The 24,081-nt window shown below is 38.3% G+C and overlaps 1 long non-coding RNA gene across 1 annotated transcript; it reads right to left on the bottom strand.

The window, feature by feature from the left end:
- Positions 1-13,958: 13,958 nt before the first annotated feature.
- Positions 13,959-14,357, bottom strand: LOC121977652. Its single transcript, XR_006110990.1, has 3 exons — positions 14,318-14,357; positions 14,126-14,212; positions 13,959-14,045 (listed from the first exon to the last, which is right to left on the bottom strand). It is a non-coding gene; the product is annotated as an uncharacterized LOC121977652 (long non-coding RNA).
- Between the last annotated feature and the right edge of the window lie 9,724 nt (positions 14,358-24,081).

Genomic DNA, 24,081 nt, shown 5'->3' with positions numbered 1-24,081 from the left:
GGATTTGTTTCTTCGTTGTAGTGGAGTAGGCTGTTTACATATATCTTCGAGGTTCTATACCGTCTTTCCTTATTAAACTGCGTGGATTGATCATATATTATATCTGTGTGGAATGTTGATATAAACTGCGTGGTTTGTTTCTTATTTGTATTGTATTATTCCGGCCGTGTGTGGCCGAGGTATAGAGATATATGTATACTGAGCTTCATATTGTCCGCCGTACAGGGGAGATGTTGCCGAAATTTCTTCGGACAGGGACTACCTGGGGGCGTGACAGAAAGTGGTCAAGGACCACGGGCCTTCGAGTAGGAGTCGTCACAGGCTCCGAACGAAGTAAAAACAACTGTGTTCATTTACTTTTCCGCTGCGCTTATACTCTGTATTTTTCGAATCGATATTCACCCCCCCTCTATCGAATCTAACGGTCCTACAAGTGGTATCAGAGCAGGTACCGCTCTGATTTGGTGCAACCACCAATCAGACTGGGGTGAAATTTTTTGTTTCCTTTTTTTTTCTCGGTCTTCAGTTTTACACTTAAAACTCAAAACTGGTTTATCATTTTTTTTTATATTTTTTTGTTGCAATTAAATCTAAATTGGTGCAACACCAATCTAGATTTTTCTTCTATTTTCTCTTCCCGCACTACTAATCCAAGACCAAGTCTTGGGATTTTTTTCGGTTATTTATTTGTGTACAGGATGTCCCAACAAGAAGGCTTCAGCACAGTATGACCTCCACTCTTCAACGGGGACGATTTTCCATACTGGAAGAAGCGCATGGAGGTCTACCTCAAAACAGACTTCGACCAGTGGATGAGCTTTACGAGACCCTACAAAATTCCAGCAGACACTTCCGGGAATATACTGGATCCTGAAGACTGGATAGCTGATTTGAAGAAGAAGGCGTCAACAGAAAATAAAGCAATCAACACTCTACAGTGCGGATTAACAAGAGAAGAACTAAACAGAGTCGGTCCACACAAAAACGCTAAAGAGCTGTGGGACAAATTGATGGACCAGCGACGCTAAGGTAACCAAACGAGACTTGCTATTAAATAAAATTTTTAATATAAAATGCGGGAAGGTGAGGCGAATCAGCTCCACGCAAGGATCAAGGATATCCTCAACGGGCTTCATGCGATAGGCCACGGATGGAAAATAGAGACTTAATAAGGTACGCATTAAATGCTTTTCCACGTAATAGTTTGTGGGCATCAATAGTGGATGCCTACAAAATTTCTAAAAATCTTTCAAGTTAAAGTTAGATGAGTTTTTCCGTGAATTAGAATTACATGAACAAACTAATCTTGGAGGCGAGAAAGGTATAGCCTTATTTGCAGTTCCACCAAAGAAAAGAAAAGCAAGCCTGAATTTGAAGAAGATTCCGACCAGATTCTCAAGACGAAGAACACCCAGTGAACTTGGTAAGAAAAATGTTCACCAGAGAAAAGGAGCTTCAGCAAAAGGATCTTCAAAAGACAGTTCTCCTCGGAACAAAAGAACGTGACTTGCTGCAATAAAAGGGACACTACAAGAGCAAATGCCCAAAACCGAAGTTCGACAAACCAAAGCCAACCAAAAGAAGGCACTCAAAGCAACATGGGACGACTCCTCGGACGAATCGGAGGAAGAAGGCGAAACATCGAGCCACACAGCATGGCTCATGAGCAAGCAAGGCAGTCGGAAGATGAAGGCAGTCGAACCGAAACAAGCCACGAGTCCGTACTCGTTTCCGAAGACCCGAATGAGGTATATTTTAATTTAAACAAAAAAAATTTTAGAATTATTTCCTGTTTAAATAGTAAATTAACTAAAATAGAAAATGAAAACAAATCACTTCTTGAGGAAAATCAAAACCTCAAGGAACAAATCAAAAATTCAAATCCAACTCAAGATCTAACACTTGAGGAGGAGAATTTATCACTAAAAAATGAGATTAACAATTTAAAAGAAATGTTAGAAAAATTCACAACAAGATCAAAAAATCTAGACTTAATCCTAAATAATCAAAAAGCATGCTATAATAAAACCGGACTAGGATATAAGTCGAATTCAAATAAAACCTTCAAATCATTAATAACTCAACACAAATCAACCAATCTAGCTTGGGTTCCGAAAGCGTGCTTAACCACGCAAATAGGACTTAATCAATATTATATACCTAAAGAAAAAAATACATTATATAAAATCGAATAAACCAAACCAAACTCCAAAATACAAACCTAAATCAAATTCAAAATCTAAACACTTTAAAAATCAACAAAATTATCACCAAGTTAACCATAACTATAAAAAGAATCGACACAAACCTAAAACCAAAATTAATGGCCAATAATTCAGGGGGAGGCTCCAGAATAGCTGGCACCTCCAAAACTAACTTACCCGACAGGGTAACCCAAAACAAACTAACCCGGCAGGGTAATTAGGATTAGAGACCAAGTTTAACTTGAATCATGGTACTGGTGAAATTTTTGGATGATAGTACGTTAGGGAAGCTTGGGCATCGCATGTCTAGAAAGATATGGCTTCGATCTGGTGCATTTGGCCAAGTGGAACTGACCGAAGCTACCCTTAAATGGATCCTAATCAGTTAGACCAAGGTTGAGTACTAAGCTCCGTGGATAGGACTATTCGGAAAACCTCGAAAGGTTGGTTACTTCTAATGACGTCCATGTGACTCACCAAGCTTAGAAGTTTATCCGAAGAATGCCTGTTTGTAGAGACCAAAACTAAACCTGAATCTAATGCTAGTTAAACCAAACTCTGTAACCAAACCAATTTCATCTCACAAAATCATAGGATTCCCTGATTGATAATATAGATCGGGTGAGATGAATAAGGCTAAAATTTTTAAACTTAAAAATTAATTTCAAAATTTTAATTTTAAACTTAAAAATTAATTTCAAAATTTTAATTTTAAACTTAAAAATTAATTTCAAAATTTTAATTTTAAACTTAAAAATTTTAATTTTAAACTTAAAAATTAATTTCAAAATTTTAATTTTAAACTTAAAAATTATTTTCAAAATTTTTAATTTTAAACTTAAAAATTAATTTCAAAATTTTAATTTTAAACTTAAAAATTAATTTCAAAATTTTACTTTTAAACTTAAAAATTTTAATTTTAAACTTAAAAATTAATTTCAAAATTTTAATTTTAAACTTAAAAATTAATTTCAAAATTTTTTTTTAAACTTAAAAATTTTAATTTTAAACTTAAAATTTTTAATTTTAAACTTAAAAATTAATTTCAAAATTTTAATTTTAAACTTAAAAATTAATTTCAAAATTTTAATTTTAAACTTAAAAATTAATTTCAAAATTTTAATTTTAAACTTAAAAAATTAATTTCAAAATTTCCATTTTAAACTTAAAAATTAATTTCAAAATTTTAATTTTAAACTTAAAAATTAATTTCAAAATTTTAATTTTAAACTTAAAAATTAATTTCAAAATTTTAAATTTTAAACTTAAAAATTAATTTCAAAATTTTAATTTTAAACTTAAAAATTAATTTCAAAATTTTAATTTTAAACTTAAAAATTAATTTCAAAATTTTAATTTTAAACATAAAAATTAATTTCAAAATTTTAATTTTTAAACTAAAAAAAATTAATTTCAAAATTTTAATTTTAAACTTAAAAATTAATTTTAAAATTTTAATTTTAAACTTAAAAATTAATTTCAAATTTTTAATTTTAAACGTAAAAATTAATTTCAAAATTTTAATTTTAAACTTAAAAATTAATTTCAAACTTAAAAATTAATTTCAAAATTTTAATTTTAAACCAAAAAAAAAAAAATTTAATTTCAAAATTTTAATTTTAAACTTAAAAATTAATTTCAAAATTTTAATTTTAAACTTAAAAATTAATTTCAAAATTTTAAACTTAAAAAAAAAACTATTTCAAAACTTAACTTCAAACCTAATCTTAAAAAAAAAAAAAAAAAAAAAAAAAAAGGTCAAAAACCTGGGGCGCTTGCCCCTGGTATTCCCCTCCGCGGCGCCTGGATGGGGATCCGGGCGCCCCGCCCTAAATCAACCCCGGGCGCCCGGAGTCCCCTATAAATAAGGGGCAGCAGGCGCCCCCAACCTTTGCCCCACAAATTCTCACTTTTGCCAAGGTTCACTCCGAACCTCAGTGCGAAAGTACTTTAAATCAAAATTTTCTTGCGGTGAATGCTGCTGCGATTCAACCGAGGTCGTCAGATCTATATTTGTCGATGGCTCCTCGGTAAAATCTCTTCCCCTTTTTAAAAGTTTTTAGAATTTAACTTCTCAAATTTTTTAGAATATTTCTTGTATATATACAGTAGGAAACAAACAAATACTGGTGTTGGACCCTCTAATGCTAGCACTGACCCTAGGTTTCCCACAGAAGAACTAAGGATTAAGTTTGAGTCAACCATTTATAAGGTCATTAGGACTAGCTGCATAGATAGATCGTTCTTTCTAGGGTCATGTCCCTCCGTTTTAGAGGTTATAGACCACTATAACTTAAAGAACCTTGTCGAATGTACCAGTTCAATAAACATAAGTCTGTGTGCCGAATTTTGCAATAACCTAGTGAAAGTAGACGATCTCACCTATACCACTAGGGCAGCGGGCACTGATATCACATTTTCCCCTACGACTATTCGAGAGTTTTTAGAGTTGCGTCCATATACTTGTTCCTTTTTATGCTATCCTCCCAGGGATCTACCATTCGGAGATCCCTACTCACATATTACTCTCGATACGATTTATTCGTATTTTTTTGGAGGAGAGCGAGATCCCACTGTGACACAGTTTAGGTCGGTAGAACTTCGAGTCTAGGACTACGCTCTTTATAGGGTTTTAGTCCTTTGCATTTTACCACTGACTACTCGGGACATCGCTGTGATGCGCCCATTCCATTCGTTCTTACTCTATGCCCTGAGTCATAGGTTAGATATTGACATCAGCCTACATATCTTCTCCACCATTATCTACTCGGCTGGATTCGTTACAGATAGACGAGTCCATATGCCATTTGGTCACATTCTGACAGCCTATATGTCCTCGTTGCACATTGATGTCACTAGAGGAGACATTGCCCATATGACCGAGTTCGATGTTATAGCAGCTCAGAACTTCTCCCTAGCTGGTGTCCAGATAGATAGAAATGACGGGACTATGTCTTGGCGGAGGGGGGCATAGCACCAGCCTGATCCAGACGCACAGGTGGACGAGTTCATGCTCGCACTATTTCCAGAGGAAGCCGCACCGGCTCCACCACCGCCCTGAGCTCGTGCACCACGTCACGCTCCCCGCACTCTAGCCGACTGTATGACCGGACTAGAGAGAGCTATGGCGAGTCTCCAGCAGGAGAACTCTGATTTTCATCGGGACATTCGGCGAGAGGTTGCCGAGTTACGATCTGCCGGGGATACCCGACACACTGAGCTGATGGCCCTTCTCCGATCCTTGGGATCTGGACCACCCCCTTCATCATCTCAGTAGATCTAGTTATGACTCACTTCTGTAGCTACACTACCTGTAAAATATTTTGGATCTATCTAGTGATATTTCATACTTACATTGATTATGTTCTATCTTAATAGACTAGGATTTTTCAAAAAAATACTTTCAAAAATGGTTTTATCAATTTATAAGTTAAACTTGTTTGTTTTCAAAGCTTTCCATTTTTAGATTTTCAAAAACAGTTTTGGCCTTAGACTAGTTTTGAATCCTTAGAAAGTATGTACCCATAGGCCTAGTTTTTGAGCATCTCACCAACACCTTAGGTTTTACCTTGCTTGTGTTTGACAAACATAGAAAGGGGTGAGATGCATAGGCCAACTATCTGGACTTAAGATGCTTATTTCAATGCATCAGCATAAGTCTGGACGTTAAATACAACTCAGATATTAATCAGATTAAGTTCATCAGTCAAGTCAAACACTGACTGCTTATAATCAACTTAATCTGACTAACCAAGTGAAAGCTACTATCTTCTGATAGTTAGTTAGTACCTAATTGGTTAGACAGCTGGTTAAATTTAAGTATCAAGTTCAGGGGGAGAAATTAATTAAAATTTTGTGTGTTTGAAAAATGCGTCTTAAAACTAATTTATGTTTGAACATTAGTTTACAAAAAGTTAAATTTAACTAAGTGTTTGAAAAAACTTGGAAGTTTAATTCCACCTAATTTTCAAACCTGATTTAAAAAGTTGACTATTGAAAATTAAACTTTCCAAATTTAACTTTTATCAAATTAGCCTTAAAATTTATTTTGGCAAATTTAATCTTAATTAATTTTTGCTTTGTTTTGAAAAATTGAAGTTGAAAATTTACCTTTTGAAAAGTAAATGTTACTTAAACCTGAAAAGAAAATTTACCTTTTGAAAAGTTGAAAAACATGATTTAAAAATTTTACACGCTTGAAAAGTTAAAACTTGATTAACTTTAAATTTATACTTTTCAAAATTTCAACTTGTCTCCCCCAAGTCAACTTGATTTCTTTTACTTGGATTTTTTATCTTTTTCTCTGAATTTTGAACCAAACTCAGATATTTTTTAAAATCAGCTGTTTTATAGTAACTCTACACTATGTTTACCCTTGTTTTTTTTTATGAATGCCAAAGGGGGAGGGTTAGGCGGTTAAGTTAGATAAACCAAATTGAAAACACTAAAACTAACTTTAAAACCGATGTACCTGTTTTTGCGTTCTTTCTCTAACTTAACCAGGTTGTCATTCCATCAAAAAGGGGGGAGATTGTTGGTGCGGGTAGCACTAACGGTCTAACCTAGGTTTTGATGAATGACAAATAGGTTAAGTTAGTTTTGTTGTTGTCTGACACTTTGATCGAGTGTGCAAGAGAAGTCCAGACAGGTCGACGGGCTGACCGGATGTCTGGCACGAAGTCCAGCTAGGTCGACGGGCTGACCGGATAGCTGGCGAGAAGTCCAAGCGGGTCGACGGGCTGACCGGACGCTTGGCGAGAAGTCCAGACGGGTCGACGGGCTGACCGGACGTCTGGCAGGTAAGTGAGGTAAGTCACTGGAGGGGAGTGACTGCGAGGACGCGTTCCCGGGAAGGGAACATTAGGCGTCGATCCGGCTTAGATCAATTTCGGATATCTAAGTCGAGATCGTGACTAGATTCCGGTCTCGGAAAGACGGAATCTAAGTCATACTATTTGTGCTAATTAATACTATTATAAAATGTGCTAACAATCTATGTTGCAGGTTATATATTGCCTCGGACTAACTTTGTTTTGCAGGAAAAGGGAGTTTTCTGGAACAAGGTGGTCCGGGCGCCCGGAAGGGATCCGGGCGCCTGGAAGGCAAATTATATCCAGCCAAGTCGTCACCACGTGGAGCATCACGGTTTGAGCAGCTACGTCACATTCCAGGTGCCCGGAAGGAATCCAGGCGCCAGGAACAACATATAAAAGAAGCCCCAGGCAGGAGCTTCAGAGAATCAATCATCAATCTGAGAACTCTTCTACTACTGGTCCTGCTGCTCTGCTGCGACGCCAACAAAGCTCCGACAAAGTGCTCCTTCAGTTTTTAGTTAATTTCCTTGTCGGTATTACTTTGTTTCATTAACATTTCCTGTATTCATCTTGTAATTATATTCGAATTGCTAGTGATTGCCCAACGAAAGTGGTCAAGGACCACGGGCCTTCGAGTAGGAGTCGTCACAGGCTCCGAACGAAGTAAAAACAACTGTGTTCATTTACTTTTCCGCTGCGCTTATACTCTGTATTTTTCGAATCGATATTCATCCCGCCCCTCTATCGAATCTAACGGTCCTACAATACCGACTCTGATTATGCTGGGTGCAAATTGGATCGAAAAAGCACTAGTGGGGGTTGCCAATTTTTAGGTTCATCATTGGTTAGTTGGTCAAGTCGGAAGCAACATTGCATTGCTCTCTCCACGACCGAGGCTGAATACATTGCCATGGGAGAGAGTGTATCACAATTGTTGTGGATGATCTACACCCTAGAAGATTATGGGCTTTCGTATAAGGGAGTGCAAGTGTTGTGTGACAACATCAGCACAATAAACCTAATGAAAAATCCAGTCCATCTTTCAAGGACTAAACACATTGAAGTGTGTCATCACTTCATTAGAGATCACGTAGCTAGGGGAGACATTGCGCTCACATATGTTGAGTCAAAATCAAACCTAGCCGATATTTTCACCAAACCCCTTCCGGAAAATGAATTTAGTCATTTAAGGAGAGAATTGGGAATGTGTTTGGCTCAATAGGCCATTAGGACTTCATCATGATCAATAAGGACAATTAAAACGACAAGAGAAATTGGGAAATTGATTTGGGCAACTTGGGGACATCTCACACAAACTATAAGGTTTAACAAATTATTTTTGTTTGCTAGAAATGGGGTGAGATGCTAGGATCAGCCAAATTATTCAAAATGTATCATGCATCCCTTGAATAATTAGGTTGAAGAGACATAAATCGAGTATGGGGAAGACCATTACATAATTCATGTGTATTTGGTTCCTAGATCTTACTCATATATTCCAACCAAGGAAACTTGGTTGGACCTTTACCTAGAAATTATCTAACTTTGGTTGATGTGTTGATTGATACCTTTGATCGATACCTTTCATGATTTTGATTGAAAATAGGACAAGTTGTTGAAGTAATGATAGCAATTTGGATATATTTTAACAAACTCGAAACTGATCATAGCAAGGATGTGTTTTGAACCAGGTAATAAATAGCCTGAGTCTTGATTAATACCTTGGTTCACTATAGATGATAGTTTCAGAAGTTTTTCTGGTTTTGAAACCTTAAAGTTCAAAACGCCTGAACTCTATGCGTTTGAAGTTGGTCTGAGTTTTTTTTTTTTTTTTAATGTTTGGAACCTTCCGGTTCTGAACAATTTCAGACCGTAAGAGCTCATCTTTCGGAAATATTTATGTTTGTAGATTCTTCAGGTTCTAGGTTCTGAATTTGGAAGTTTCTGAACTTCTTGAGTTCTGAATCTTCAGAATTTTTGATAGAAAACTTCTACGAATTTCAGTTACTGAATGGAGAATCTTCAATTTGTCAGACACTGATTGGTCTACAGCCCGATCAGGAGAGGCTGGATCGGTCTGTCGACCGATCCAGAACTCTCTGTTTGTTTACTGATCGGTCCAGGGACCGATCAGGAGGTTCCCTGATCGGTCCACCGACCGATCAGGGTATTCCCTGACCGATCAGGAGGTTCCCTGATCGGTCAGGATCTCTCCTGATCGGTCAGGATCTCTCCTGATCAGTCAGTACTTGTTATATGCTTTTTTTGTTAAGTTTATGCATGTGGTTTTTGGATGTACTGTATGTACTACTGATTTATCGGCTATACTTGGTGGAGCAGGTCAGTGAAGAATTACGTTGTTGGTTATAGTAGAGGTTATGGCAGAGGATGTCTCGTGTCACTATCTTCTTATACCCACTAATTTGTTGTACTCGCTATCTTTTTTTTTTCTCTATTCCTAGGTTAGAGGTAGAGGATGTGTTATATCGCTCAGAGTTTCTGGCTACCGGTCCCACTCAAGTTCAGATTTCTATTCATGTGATTTATTTTTTGCTGCCTTTATTAATGGTTGTATTTCCTAGTCGAATCCTTGAATTTTGTTTAATATGTTCATATATACATGCATATATACACATCAGTTGTTATGAGCAGTAGTTTTATATTGCATCAATGTTTATGTTGCTTGATCTGAGTTCAATATCGTATTTCTCATATTGTCACTAGGGTCATCGTCTGGTTTAGCAGATGATTATGTCCGAAAGCGGAGAAGATGATAAGCTAAGAATGTGGCTTGAAGGTTGATGAAGCAAAGACTCTGCTTCATGTGTTGTATCACTCAGAGTTCCTGGCTACCGGTCCCACTCAAGTTCAGATTTCTATTCATGTGATTTATTTTTTGCTGCCTTTATTAATGGTTGTATTTCCTAGTCGAATCCTTGAATTTTGTTTAATATGTTCATATGTACATGCATATATACACATCAATTGTTATGAGCAGTAGTTTTATATTGCATCAATGTTTATGTTGCTTGATCTGAGTTCAATATCGTATTTCTCATATTGTCACTAGGGTCATCGTCTGGTTTAGCAGATGATTTTGTCCGAAAGCAGAGAATATGATAAGCTAAGAATGTGGCTTGAAGGTTGATGAAGCAAAGACTCTGCATAGTCCTGCAACACAAAAGCATCAGTGTCGGGCTGGGAAGGGATTCCCAGCGTTGGCCCTCCGACGCTCAAGTCAGTTTTCGACGATATAGAAAGTGGCAAGAATGTCGTAGTAAAGAGTGTGTAGGATGATGAAGTTATGCATACCTTCGCTTGTAGATGGGAACCTCCCTTTTATAGCACCACTGTAGTGTTTATGCAAGCATCTCAAAGCATGTGCACATTTTTCCAAGTGTCCTATGAAAAGACAAGGCAAAAAGTGCCCCTGACACCTTTCCTTAAGAGAACATGCCCATCGCTGATGTGATAGTTTGAAAGCTTCCAAAGTACCATTTACCTTCGGAACATGCTCCTTTGTGAGTGGTGCAAACCTCCAAAAGTATACGACGAGATACGCAGGTAGGTCCTGTTGTAGGCCGAATGGAAGTCACTCAGCCAAGACACCCCCACTCAGTCATGCCCTTCGGATCTCCTGGCTCGTCTCTTTCCCTACTTCCCGACTGTCATTGGTTACCTTCATACAAATAGACATATCACCCAGTCGGCAAGACCAACTCGTTGCGGATCATCGTTTACCTCTCGACTCCATCTACCGTCATTGGACGAGTCATTCGGCATCCTTGCTTGACAGATCAGGCTTCCCGCTCGTCCAGTCATCCGGTTCGGCCGACCAACCCGACCTTTGACCATTTTTGACCCCTGGCCTCCGCGTCAATCGATCTTCCTTGATTTAACCTACCTTTAGTGGGACCCCTCTGTTGGTGCAATTTGGACAACGGTCTAACTAAAGTTTTGATGAATGATAATTGATTTAAGTTAGATGTTATTGTGGTCTAATTTCTTTACAAAGTATGTAGGAGTTGATGGGTCTAGAGGACCTGACACTAGACTAAAATTCAACTAAGTGTGCAGGACCCGATAGCTGGTACGAAGCCTAGATATGTCAAAGGGTCAACCTGATATCTGGCAGGGAGTATAGCTAGATTTGTGGGGCTTGACAGTTAGCCGAAATCCAGTTGGATCTGCGGACCTGACAACTAGCATGAAGACTTGGTGGGTAGAGAGGCTAGTCAACCGACTACAAGTTGGTAAGTGAAGGTAAGTCACTAGAGGAGAGTGACTCGGTGAGGATGCATCCCGATTGAGGGACAGTAGGCGTCGGTCCAATTTAGGTCTATTTTAGATTCCTAAACTAAGACATTGACTAGTTCTTGGTCCTGAGAAGATATGAACTAATTATTATTGCTTATTACTGTACTAATATTGTCTTGCAGGTTATTATTTAGTTTGTTGGACTAACCTAACTTGCAGGGTAAAAGAAGAAAATGAAGCCTTGAGTGAATAGTACTGGAGGTACCTTTAAGTATTGGAAGGAACACCTTCATACTGTTCATGGAAGGCGCCTTCGGTGCTATGGAAGGCGCCTTCCGATGGATAGAATTTGACTTCTTCGGCGATAAGGATCTTGACCTAATGTCCTAGTTTTGACTTCCTATTGATGCATTTGCTCATACTAAACCACAATGCATCCATAGCATTGGTTTATATGACATTTATACATCCAAAACTAATTATCATGCAATATGACTCCAATGTCATATTTCCTTGCATGAAACACAACCCAATTGTGTCAATTCCCTAAGGTTGAGACTCAAATCCATCTTCAAACCTGTTAGCACATTTCATGACTCAATCTAAACTCCCAAGTAAAATCCACTTGAGATCCATTTGTCATGGGTCCCAAATTGACTCTTTGAACTCCCTCTAGAGCTCTTAACCTTGGTCACCTCCCTAGGTGACTCCTCCACAATTGCTAGGCCACATCGGTGCACCTCCGGTGACACTTGGCCTACAAACCTAATCTTCTTAACCCTAGACACTTTTTCCTTGGTTAGTTTCTCCTTATCTTTAAATGACTTTCCCTTGCCATTTATTGACTTCTCTATAGTCATATGCAACCCTAGCATAAGACTTTCCCTTAGCATTGGAGACATTAGATCGGTATCCCAAACCTGATCTAACTTGCTTCTACTCCACGGCTGTCCATAAGATGGACGATCCCTCAATCAGTCGGTGGATTAGTCCTCGGAACCTCCGGCTAGCTGAAGCCTCCTTATGAGTGGAGAAATCACACCACAATACTCACCAAGACCTCTTGGAACACAAAGAACTCTTGATCACTTGTTGACTACTAATTAGACTTTAACCAAGTCCAATTTCATCAACCTTAACCAAGCTCCCAAGGCTTCACTACAAGAAAAACCCTTATAGACACGGTTTTCCACCGCTGTCTATTACAAAATCGACCGATGTCTATGAAGGCGATGTAAAAGGTCTGCCATTTTAGACATCGGGCTATAACCGATGTAGTATCACTTAACGACACTGGTTTTCGAATCGGTTATGAACCGGTGTAGTATCACTTAATGACATCGGTTCAGCAACGGTGTAAAACCGATGTAATATATGTTAATAACACCAGTTTTGGCAGCGGTTTACAACCGATGTAATATTAACAACACCAATTCCATCAACGATGTAAAACTGAGTAATATCAATTAATGACACAGGTTTTGGCAGTGGTGGAAAACCGATGTAATATCAGTATTGTTTAACAACACCGATTCAATTTCTGAAACAGTGAAACCCCAATATTATACAACATTTTAATAGTACAAAATTTAGTTAATATTATTATACATCGGTGTATCTAAACACACCAAGTCAATATCCATGTAACCAACACATAAATATTACTCTTACAACATTAAAAGATAATAGATATTGTGCACATCAAGTCCGTATCTACAAATTACACAAATATTCTTCTTACAACATCAAAAGGTAATAGATATTGTACACATCAAGTTAGTATCCATAAATTACACAAATATTCTTTTTACAATATCAAAAGGTAATAGATATTTTATACATCAAGGTAGCATCCGCAATTTACATTCCATGCAAATGCATGCATCATCTAAAGTTTTCAAAAATCAAATACCTTTCCTACTCAAATGTAATCTAGCATGCATTCAGCTAGAGATGTCAAACGGGTCAACCCGTGGCGGGGCGGGTCGACCTGTGGCGGGGTGGGTCAACCCGTGGCGGGTTAACCATTTGGCAGGGCGGGGCGGGCCAACCCGCCAACTTGGCGGGTTGGGAAATTTCCAACCCAACCCATTCTAAGGCGGGTTGGGGGTTTGGCGGGCCAACCCGCAGGCCCATCAAAAATTTTTTAAAAAATTAAAAAATATTTCATATCTTCAACATTTTACTTCAAAAAAGTTTTCTACAATTAAATGTATACATAAACATGTATTTTAAATATAAATAAACACAAACGAGTACTTATGTTGGATGAAAAGTACTATTTTTATTTCAAAATTATAACAAAGAAAGATAATAAATTGGCCTAAAACTTAGCTTACATGTGTTTTTCAACCCACGGGCCAACCCAAGCCCGAGCGGGCCGACCCGCGCGGGTCGCGGGCCTAGGCGGGTCGGCCCACGACGGACTTGGGTTGATAAAATTCCAACCCAACCTGCTTAAATTGTTTGGCGGGGCGGGCCAACCCAATAGGCCCAACCCAAATTGACGGCTCTATATTCAGCCCACTCAAACCGTACTTCATCAATTTCAACTCTGGAGTACTTGAGATTTATAAATTGTAACAACACATAAAAACAAATATTGTAGCACTTTCATTTTGTGAATTTAAAAAAAAATAAAAGAGACATCATTGAGGAAAATAAAAAAGTAAAAGATGTTGATTACAAAGAAACTTACTGAGACTTGTAAAATATCTTCACAAGCTAATGCAACATCCAGTAGAAGAAGGCATGCATGGAGAGCTATTTGCTGCATAGGAAAAAATAGCAAGGCAGAATAAAAAGAATCATCTTATCAATAACTCATAAGATGATTAAATTAAGGCATACCTCTTCAATTGGCTCGATATTCTGGAACAGCTTTTTGAGAACAGATAATGACTATGCATACTCATGGATATGGTAGAGAATGATTGCCTGTGAAGAACCAAATTAACAAAAATACTAAGGAGAGAGCAATTTATTAACTCATTCACTAATTATGGAAAGAAATTTTTTGACAAAATGCGTTAAACTTCATACAATATTCAACATTGTTACTGAAACATCAAACTCTTGGGCACGGACAACTCTACCGCTATTTATATCAGCACTTTGATGAATTGAAGCACTATTAGCTTTAGACCCTGAAACCATATAGCTTAGGCAGCTATTCTCAGAGTCAATCTGGTCCACAAAAGTATGTGCAAGCTCTTCACTCTGCTCCTATAACCAATATAGTTATTAATCAAAGAGTGCATGTAAAATATCTTTTCAGTTGCAAGAACAATGCTAGTTTAAGAAATCATAGAATATTGACTGAATGGATAAACATGGATTAAATTATTTCCAACTTTAAAAAAAAGATAGAGAAAATGGTGAAATTACATGAAATAGATAATAAAATATTAGCAATATTCAAAATACCATGATTTGGAGAAGACATGATTCCCAAGGAACAGCAGACTTTTCTGCTATAAAAGAATGGATGATTCTAAAGATCATGTTTAACCTTATCATACATGTTAAGTATAATCATGTCATATAATATCATATGTTTAATATGATTATAGCTTTAATGTTTAATAATTTGTTTCCTCAAGAATGTCAGTATGAAGATGAGAACTTATCTTCATAAATTAATTCAAAAAACCAAGTACCTGTGATTCAGTAAACTTACTTTAACCTTGTTTAATGCATCAAGGAGATTCCTAGGATCAGTGCAACCATCTCAAAAGTATTCTGCAACAACAATGTTATGAAGAACCTGAAATAAAAAGAAAATGATTAAGGTTCACACAAACAAGAACTACACATAGTAAATAAACTTCTCTTCTTTTGTATACAAGTCAACAACAAATCATCATGTACTTTAAAAATGAGTAAGATATTAGTTAAAATAGAAATAATTAGAGGAAAAAATAGACATGTTTCATATAGCAGCCAATTAATACATTTTGACATGGAGAAACAACATCAAACCCTGAGTTGCAACTATTAGGGAGACCTAAAGACAAACAGTGTAAAAGCCTTCGCATAAAAAATAGAAGTGTGGATACCAAATATGCAATTTCTTCTTTCATATCAAACCCAGCAAAGAATCATTAGATCACTGTCATCTTTGGGAAGCAATGAGATTTCAATTAAAATAGAACAAATTTGAGGAATTTACATTCTTGATTTGTATAATAACTGGTCAACTGATTTTCGTATGGAGAAGAACTAAGTAAAATATAGTCAGTGTAAAATCCTTAAGAGTTGATGTTGAATTATATTTCAACTAAAATACAGATTAAATCAATGATAAATGATAATCAAAGTGAAGAAATAAACTAGACAACAGGTTCCATTATCACAACAGTTCACAGAACCTAAACATTCTAAAAACACTAAATCTAAGAATTTATTTGTGGTAAAGAATCTAAGCTTGTTGCACATGAAATGTAATGAATCTGGAATGCAAATGCTAAACACACTAGGAGTTGAAGTCTTATGAAAGGTCAGGTGCGAGAAAAGGTGAGGAGGGCCCCTTGAGGTTTAATCTTAACAACTTAGCATCTAATATTTGGACGCTAAAGTTAATGCAGGCTGATGACTTTGACTCTGAAATCAACAATATCCACAGTTCACACATGATTACAGTACACTCTTCTTCATAGCAAACAACACAGAGTAGGAATCTACAAGTTTCGTTATGCAAGGTTGACCATAGAGAAAGTTAAAATCCTGTTGCTCTTACTTGTTGGTTTCACCGTAGAATTACAGCTGTCATGCATTTGCTGCAATTTCATAAAAGATATCCTTAGGTCATTAAGCCATGTGCAAGCTCTGTTCATCTTTTCACCATTTTTTAAGCCCCAAAATCTTATATATTTTTCATCATAAAGGACCTTTCGTTTGCTCATAGCTTGGATATGTAGTAGCATCTACATATGCTAGAAGATTGGTATAAATGCTTGAAGTAATTATTGGACAAGAGAGACTTGTCTTCTTCAGTTATCTATTCTACAAACGGTTAAGTCGTCATTTGAGCAGCACTTTCCATTGAGAATTAGTATTCAGAATCCCCCTAACCAGAAATGTACCAGACAACAGAATCACAGTATAACGAAAGATAAATTAGACGCACCTTCACATCACCTCTCTTTTTATCAAAAATCTGGCTCAATATTTCAACGCACTCCTGGAACCGTCGGTTCTGGAACAAGAAAGCAGCTTCCTTGGCAAGCCCTTTGGCATAGGAGAGATTCCCTTCGTCATTGGCAGGCCCATCCGTGGTCCCGGCTAGAGCCGCCGCGGCTGAGGGAGAGGCTGGCGAATCCTTAATGATCATAATTAAGTTGGTCATGAATCAATTTATCAAGAAGGTTAAAAGAAAATACTCACTTAATAATCAAAGCCTTTAAGTTGTATATGTAGCGCGTCTAAGAAGCCCAACACACAAATCCTATAGAAACAACAACAACAAAAAGAGGTAAATTTATAAACCAGAAAACATGGCATATCAGTGAAAAAAATTACCATATACATAAAAGAAACTTGATAGTTCAAGGAATACATAAAACCAACTTAGCAACAGGAAATAACAACTCCTCAATCTAGCAAACAAAAATGATAAAATCAACTCAGGGTAGTGTTTGAGGAAATTCATCAAACACATTATATGTATCAATCAATTAATACTTACAATCAAGAGATCAAGAAGATGAAACTGTCGAAGATGAGGAAGGACTTCAGTAGCGACGATGGATAAAGGAAAAATTACCGAAATGCCAGCGGCGAGGAGGAAAGTGGTGGCGGCGTCGATCTAGGAAGGGGAAGAGGAAGGGGCGTCGATCATGGCTTACATATAGCATGATAATGTTAAGAAGATGATCTAGCCAGCCAGAAAAATAAGCATATTGTGCTGATTTATAACATCAAGAAGGTGCTTCTCTCAGTCACGATTTCCAATTTCTATGCAAAGCTTGACGAAGTCTGCATCGTTTGATATCTAAATTTAGTTAGTCGATTCTCCAAGATGGTAAAATGGACAATAGGAGGTGAGCTAGACTCATAATCATCATGGCTTACATGTAATATATATCTTGTTATTAAGATAACAATTATATTGTGAAGATTAAGATATTATAAGAGCTTCAACCTTAAGATACAACCATAGTCTTACCCGACATTCAAATCTACTGTGTTTGAAGAGTAAATGTGAAACCAAACCATTTTTCTGAAGTTGAAACGTGAGGCATGAACAAGAGATGACCAAACTAAACTTATTCTTTTAGCAATTTATCTTCAATTCAACAAGGATCTCCAGCGTGCCCTTTCCAGAGGCGCAGATGAGGAACACCAACCCAAACTTCTCTTGGTAACGGATATTCCAGTCCACCAATTCCTACAGTTTGAAGAAAGAAAAAGAATTCAAATCTCAAATTAAAAGAATGATCTCTAAAATAAAGAGGGGAACATGATCAGATCCACCTGCAATGTGGTATCATTGGCAGTAGCCATTGCAGCAGATTGTTCTTCCTTGGACCACCTAATCCGGCCAACAATAAAAAGTTAAAAGAATTCCATAATAGAAAAAGGAATGAGAGGGATTGGAAGAAAAGTGGCTGCGAAACGGAGGGAGAGATGGATCCGATCGGCCGGTGAGCCGCGAAGGCCTCGAGCCATCCAGCGACGTCGATCTGAAGAATTAGAAGATAAGGAAAGGGGTCAGCGAGGGTGATCGAGAGTAGAGAAGAGGGGAGCAAAGGTGCGACCTTGTTGAACCTGATCCCGCAGGAGGACTGGATTGCATGGTGGAGTCGGAAAACGGTGAGGCGGAGGTGAGCTCCTTGGCGAAACGCTTGCTGCCGCAACACCGTAGCACAACCTCCTCCGTCCACAAAAAAGAAGCCATCTTTCATAGATCTAGGAAGGGGAAGAGGTGTTGGGTTTTTCGGGCCGCAAAAACCGCTTTTTACGTTGAGAAAACCCCGAATCCCATGCCACCGGATCCGTGCGAAGTTATAAAATTTTGTAAAAACTTCGTGTACATGTTTTCTAGCCTAGATCTACAAGGAAGAGACTTATACCTTTGTAGTGAAGCCCTTCGCGTATCTCGCTCATCCAAGGTTTGCCGGATCTCAAGGTTGTCAAGTGTACAACCCTCTATGTGTATCCACACGAACAAGTCAATGGAGAGAACCTCTAAAGATGTGCTAGCAACCTTAGAGGATCAGCAATGGTGGAGGAGAGGGAGAGAAGAAAGGTAGAGAGGAAGAAGAAGGAGGTTACACACACAAAATGAAACTCCCACAATGACATAAAATGGCCGGCCACATTGAAATGAGGTTATATACCTCCATGGGATATCAAAAGTCACAACTCTTGATCTCCCTCATGATGTGGCACACACATAAGCCAACCTTGATGATGTTGAACATCATCATTGGCCCACTTAATGTCAACTCACAAATGAGGTGGCAATGGTCAAGTCAAACTCGACCTTTTATCTTCCTCTCAAGTCAAGTCAAACTTGACCACTTCTCTCCCATGGTTGATCAAATCTAACCATTGGTTCAAGTCAATTTTAATTTAATGAATCTCTTTTCATTGAATTAAATTGGCTCAATGAGTCTAAGTCCAAATTAGACTCATTTAACACATGAACCAAATTGAGTCCAACTCAATTAGTTTACTTTGGATTACTCTTAATCCAATTTGATTCATCACATGAACCTAATCCTCTTGGTTCATCAAATGAACCTAATCTCCATCTAATTGCCCTTTGTGTGTGACCCTATAGGTTCTTGTAACGTTGGCAATGCTCCTAAACCCTTTTAGAAGCATAAGCAATGAGCGGTATCTAGCAATACATCATTACCCAAGTTACAAGAATGTTGAGATCCAACATCACCTTGTGACTACTAATTGTGACTCTTCACAATATATGATAATGTCCTTCTATCCTAGACATCTAGATTGATCAATGTGAGGCATAGACCGTGTCATCCTCTAATCAATCTAAATCTTGAACTCCAAGTAGACTCACTCAATCAAATGAGCTCAACATCTCATATTAACTCATTTGGGCATGACCATGCACTTAGTGGTCTCACTCTATCAAGAATAATGATGTCACTCCCATCATATAGGAGGGATAGATCCCATCTACATCATTCACATCCCTCCGTATAATTTGTTACATACCCAGTAATCACCTTTATAGTCCACCTAGTTACGGGTGACGTTTGACGAAGCCAAAGTATGTAACTCATTATGTAGGGAACCATGGTGACTTCAGGTCTAAGGACTAATAGTCATACTAATAGCCACATGAGAAAGTATATGACACTCATATAAGGATCCATGATACTTTCTCATGGCGGGTCATTCAGTATACATTCTCCAATGTATACTCATGTGTCAACTTGATATCTCCATATCCATGACTTGTGAGATCAAGTCATCGAGTTGACCTACATGCTAGTCTCGTCGTATTAACATTGTCCCTGAATGTTAAGTCTTGACTAGGAATGATTAAGAGTAGTGCTCCCTATATCATCTCACTATCGATTCAACCAATCGATTGATATAGGTAAGAACCTTCTACTCAAGGACGCTATTATACTTAGTTATTTGGCACCAATACAAGTAAGCATAATAACCATAAACAAATGTCGTTATATACATAAGAAATATGATACAATGAGTCCATATAACAATCATCAAATGATTGGATCGAGGGCTCTAACTAACAATCTCCCACTAGCACTAGTGCCAATCAGTATAGGCTCTAAGGCCTAATGACCTAGTATGACCATTATGCTTTCTTTGTGTCAAAGCCTTGGTCAAGGGATCTGTGATGTTAGCCTCAGTGGGTACTCTGTAAATCTTCACATCTCCTCTATCGATGATCTCTTGAATGAGATGGAAGCGCCGTATTATGTGTTTGGTCCGCTGGTGTGAGTGAGGTTCCTTAGCCTGTGCTATTGCTCCATTGTTGTCACAATAGAGCTCTATGGGATCAGCTATGCTAGGAACCACCCCAAGTTCAGTAATGAACTTGTGGATCCAAACTACCTCCTTTGCTGCTTCTGATGCAGCAATATACTCGGCCTCTGTTGTAGAATCAGTGACTGTGTCCTTCTTTGAACTCTTCTATCTCACAACACCACCATTTATGCAAAACACGAACCCAGACTGCAATCGATAATCATCCTGGTCAGTTTGGAAGCTAGCATCACTGTAACCCTTTACAGCAAGCTCGTCATCGCCTCCATATATCAAGAAATATTCTTTAGTCCTTCTCAAGTACTTAAGAATATTCTTGACCGCTATCCAGTGACTTTCACCTGGATCTGACTGGTATCTGCTCGTCATGCTCAAAGCATACGAGACATCAGGACGAGTACATAACATGGCATACATGATAGGTCCTATGGTCGAAGCATAAGGGATCTGATCCATGCGGTCTCTCTCCTCTCTAGAAGAGGGACTTTGAGTCTTCGAAAGACTCACACCATGTGGCATCGACAGAAATCCCTTCTTGGAGTTCTGCATGGCAAACCGAAGTAATACCTTGTCAATGTATGTACTCTGACTTAGGCCAAGCAATCTCTTAGATCTATCTCTATAGATCTGTATGCCTAGAATGTCGGATGCTTCACCTAAGTCCTTCATTGAGAAACAAGTCCCTAGCCAAGTCTTGACAGACTGCAGCGAAGAGATGTCTTTCCCAATGAATAGTATGTCATCCACATACAATATAAGGAAGACAACTGTGCTCCCAACAACCTTCTTGTAGACACAAGGTTCATCTTCATTCTTGATGAAACCAAACTGTTTGATTACATCATCGAATCGAAGATTCCAGCTCTGAGAAGTTTGCTTTAGTCCATAAATGGACCTATGCAGCTTGCATACTCTGCCAGTATGCTGTGGATCTACAAAACCCTCAGGTTGTGTCATGTACACATCCTCGAGCAAGTTTTCATTCAGAAACGTGGTTTTAACATCCATCTGCCAGATCTCATAATTGTGGTACGCTGCAATAGCAAGCATGATCCGAATGGATTTAAACATCGCTATTGGAGAAAAGGTTTCATCATAGTCAATACCATGAATTTGCTTAAAACCTTTAGCTACCAAGCGACCCTTATAAATAAGTCCATCCATGTCAGTCTTTCTCTTAAAGACCCACTTACATCCAATGGGTTTGACCCCTTCAGGTGGATCAACCAAAGTCCAGACTTGGTTAGTGTACATGGATTCCATCTCGGATCTCATGGCCTCTAGCCATTTCTCGGAATCTGGTCTCATCACATCTTCCTGATAGGAGGTAGGCTCTTCCTCAATGAGCACAACGTCATCATGATCAGACAAGAGAAATGAGTATCTCTTAGGCTGACGACATACCCTATGAGATCTGCGAAGAGGTAGGTCTACTTGAACTGGTTGTGGTTCCTCAACTCCTTATGGAACAACATCATCCACAATACTTTGTGGTTCCAGTTCAACTTCCATCGAGGCTTCAGTGCTATGGTCCACATCTTGAACTTCTTCAAGATCAAATGTACTCCCACTAGTCTTTCTAGAAACAAAATCCCTTTCTAGAAATACCCCAGTCTTAGCCACAACTATCTTGTGTTGACTGGGAATGTAGAAGTAATATCCCTTCGTTTCCTTAGGATATCCAATAAAATAACACTTATCGGATTTGGGTCCCAATTTATCCAAGACTTGACGTCGAACGTAAGCCTCACAACCCCAAATCCTCATAAAAGACACCTGGGCATCTCTCCCGGTCCATATCCTATATGGTGTCTTTATTACAGCCTTAGATGGAACTCGGCTGAGAATGAAGGCTGCTGTGTCTAGAGCATAGCCCCAAAGATACATGGGAAGATCTATGAGACTCATCATAGACTGTACCATATCTAATAAGGTGTGATTTCTCCTTTCGGATACAGCATTCCACTGTGGTGTTCCAGGAGGAGTGAGTTGAGATAGGATCCCACACTCAGCTAGATAGTCACGAAACTTATGGCTAAGGTATTCTCCACCTCGATTTGATCGAAGTATCTTAATACTCTTGCCAAGCTGGTTTTGTACTTCATTCTTGAATTCTTTGAACTTTTCAAAGGATTCTGACTTATGTGTCATCATATACACATAACCATATCTACTGAAATCATCAGTAAATGTAATGAAGTACCTATAACCACCCCTAGCAGCGACATTGAAAGGTCCACATACATCACTATGTATAAGTCCTAACAAGTCAGTCGCTCTCTCGCTGTGTCCACTAAAGGGAATCTTGGTCATCTTGCCCAGTAGGCATGACTCGCATGTCTTATATGATTCAAAATCAAATGAGTCTAGCAAACCAACCTTATGGAGATGGGATAAGCGTTTGTCATTTACATGACCTAAGCGACAGTGCCAGATATAGGTTTGGTTCATGTCATTTGACTTGAACCTCTTGGTACTTATGTTATAGATAGGGTTTTCAAGGTCTAGAATATAGAGTCCGTTCATCAGAGGTGCACTACAATAGAACATATCATTTAAATAAACTGAACAACATTTGTTCTTTATTATAAATGAAAAGCCTTTCTTGTCTAAACAAGAAATTGATATAATGTTCTTAGTCAAAGCTGACACATAACAACAATCATCCAATTCTAGTACAAACCCAGAGGGTAGAGATAGAGAATAAGTTCCTACAGCAATAGCAGCAACTCGTGCTCCATTGCCTACGTGTAGGTCCACCTCACCCTTCGTCAATGCCCTGCTATTTCTCAGTGCACATTAATATAAATGTGAGAAGCACATCCGGTATCTAATACCCATGATGAAGAAATAGATAGATTGACTTCTATAACATATATACCTGAAGTGGAAGTCTCACTTTTCTTCTTCTTAAGATCTTCCAGGTACACTTTGCAGTTCCTCTTCCAGTGCCCGGTCTGACCGCAATGGAAGCAGGTAGCATCCTTAGCAACCCCTCCTTTGGGTTTTAGTGCCTTGCCTTTACCCTTGGCTTGGGACTTTCCCTTACCTTTGGACTTGCCCTTGCCCTTGGCCAGTGTACCATCAGAATAGAGTTGGGTTTAACTTTCTTAAGGTTGAGCTCAGCAGTTCTTAACATGCTAAGCAGCTCGGACAGTGGCTTGTCAATTTCATTCATGTTATAATTTAGAACAAATTGACTATAACTATCTGGCAAGGATTACAAGATCAGGTCAGTGGCCAGCTCTTGGCCAAGTGGGAATCTCAACCTCTGTAGGTTTTCTATGTACCCAATCATTTTGAGTACATATGGGCCTACGGGAGTCCCATCTTGCATCTTGCACTGAAACAGTGCCTTAGAGATCTCGAATCTCTCGTGCCTCGCTTATCCTTGATATAGTTGACGAAGATGTTCAACCATATCATAAGCGCCCATTAACTCGTGTTGCTTCTGAAGTTCAGAGTTCATGGTCGCGAGTATAAGACATGACACATCTAATGCGTCATCTTGATGCTTCTTGTAAGCATCACGATCATCTCGCGTGGCAGTGGCAGGAGGTGCCTCAGGAATGGGCTGCTCCAGGACGTACAGTTTTCGTTCCTATGTGAGAATTATTCTCAGGTTCCTGTACCAGTCCAGGAAGTTAGCTCCATTGAGCTTGTCCTTATCGAGGACAGAACGCAGGGAGAAGGAGTTCGTGTTTGACGACATGGTAATCTACAACAGAAAAATGCAGAAAAATAAATATCATATTCCACTTAATCATCTAATTAGACCTTTAATTAAATGATGCTCCCACTGAATTCTATAA

This window comes from Zingiber officinale, chromosome 4B, assembly GCF_018446385.1.
Source record: "Zingiber officinale cultivar Zhangliang chromosome 4B, Zo_v1.1, whole genome shotgun sequence".
NCBI classification, from domain to species: Eukaryota; Viridiplantae; Streptophyta; class Magnoliopsida; order Zingiberales; family Zingiberaceae; genus Zingiber; species Zingiber officinale.
Note: the sequence above shows the minus strand (reverse complement) of the source record. Positions and strands in the feature narration are given on the sequence as shown.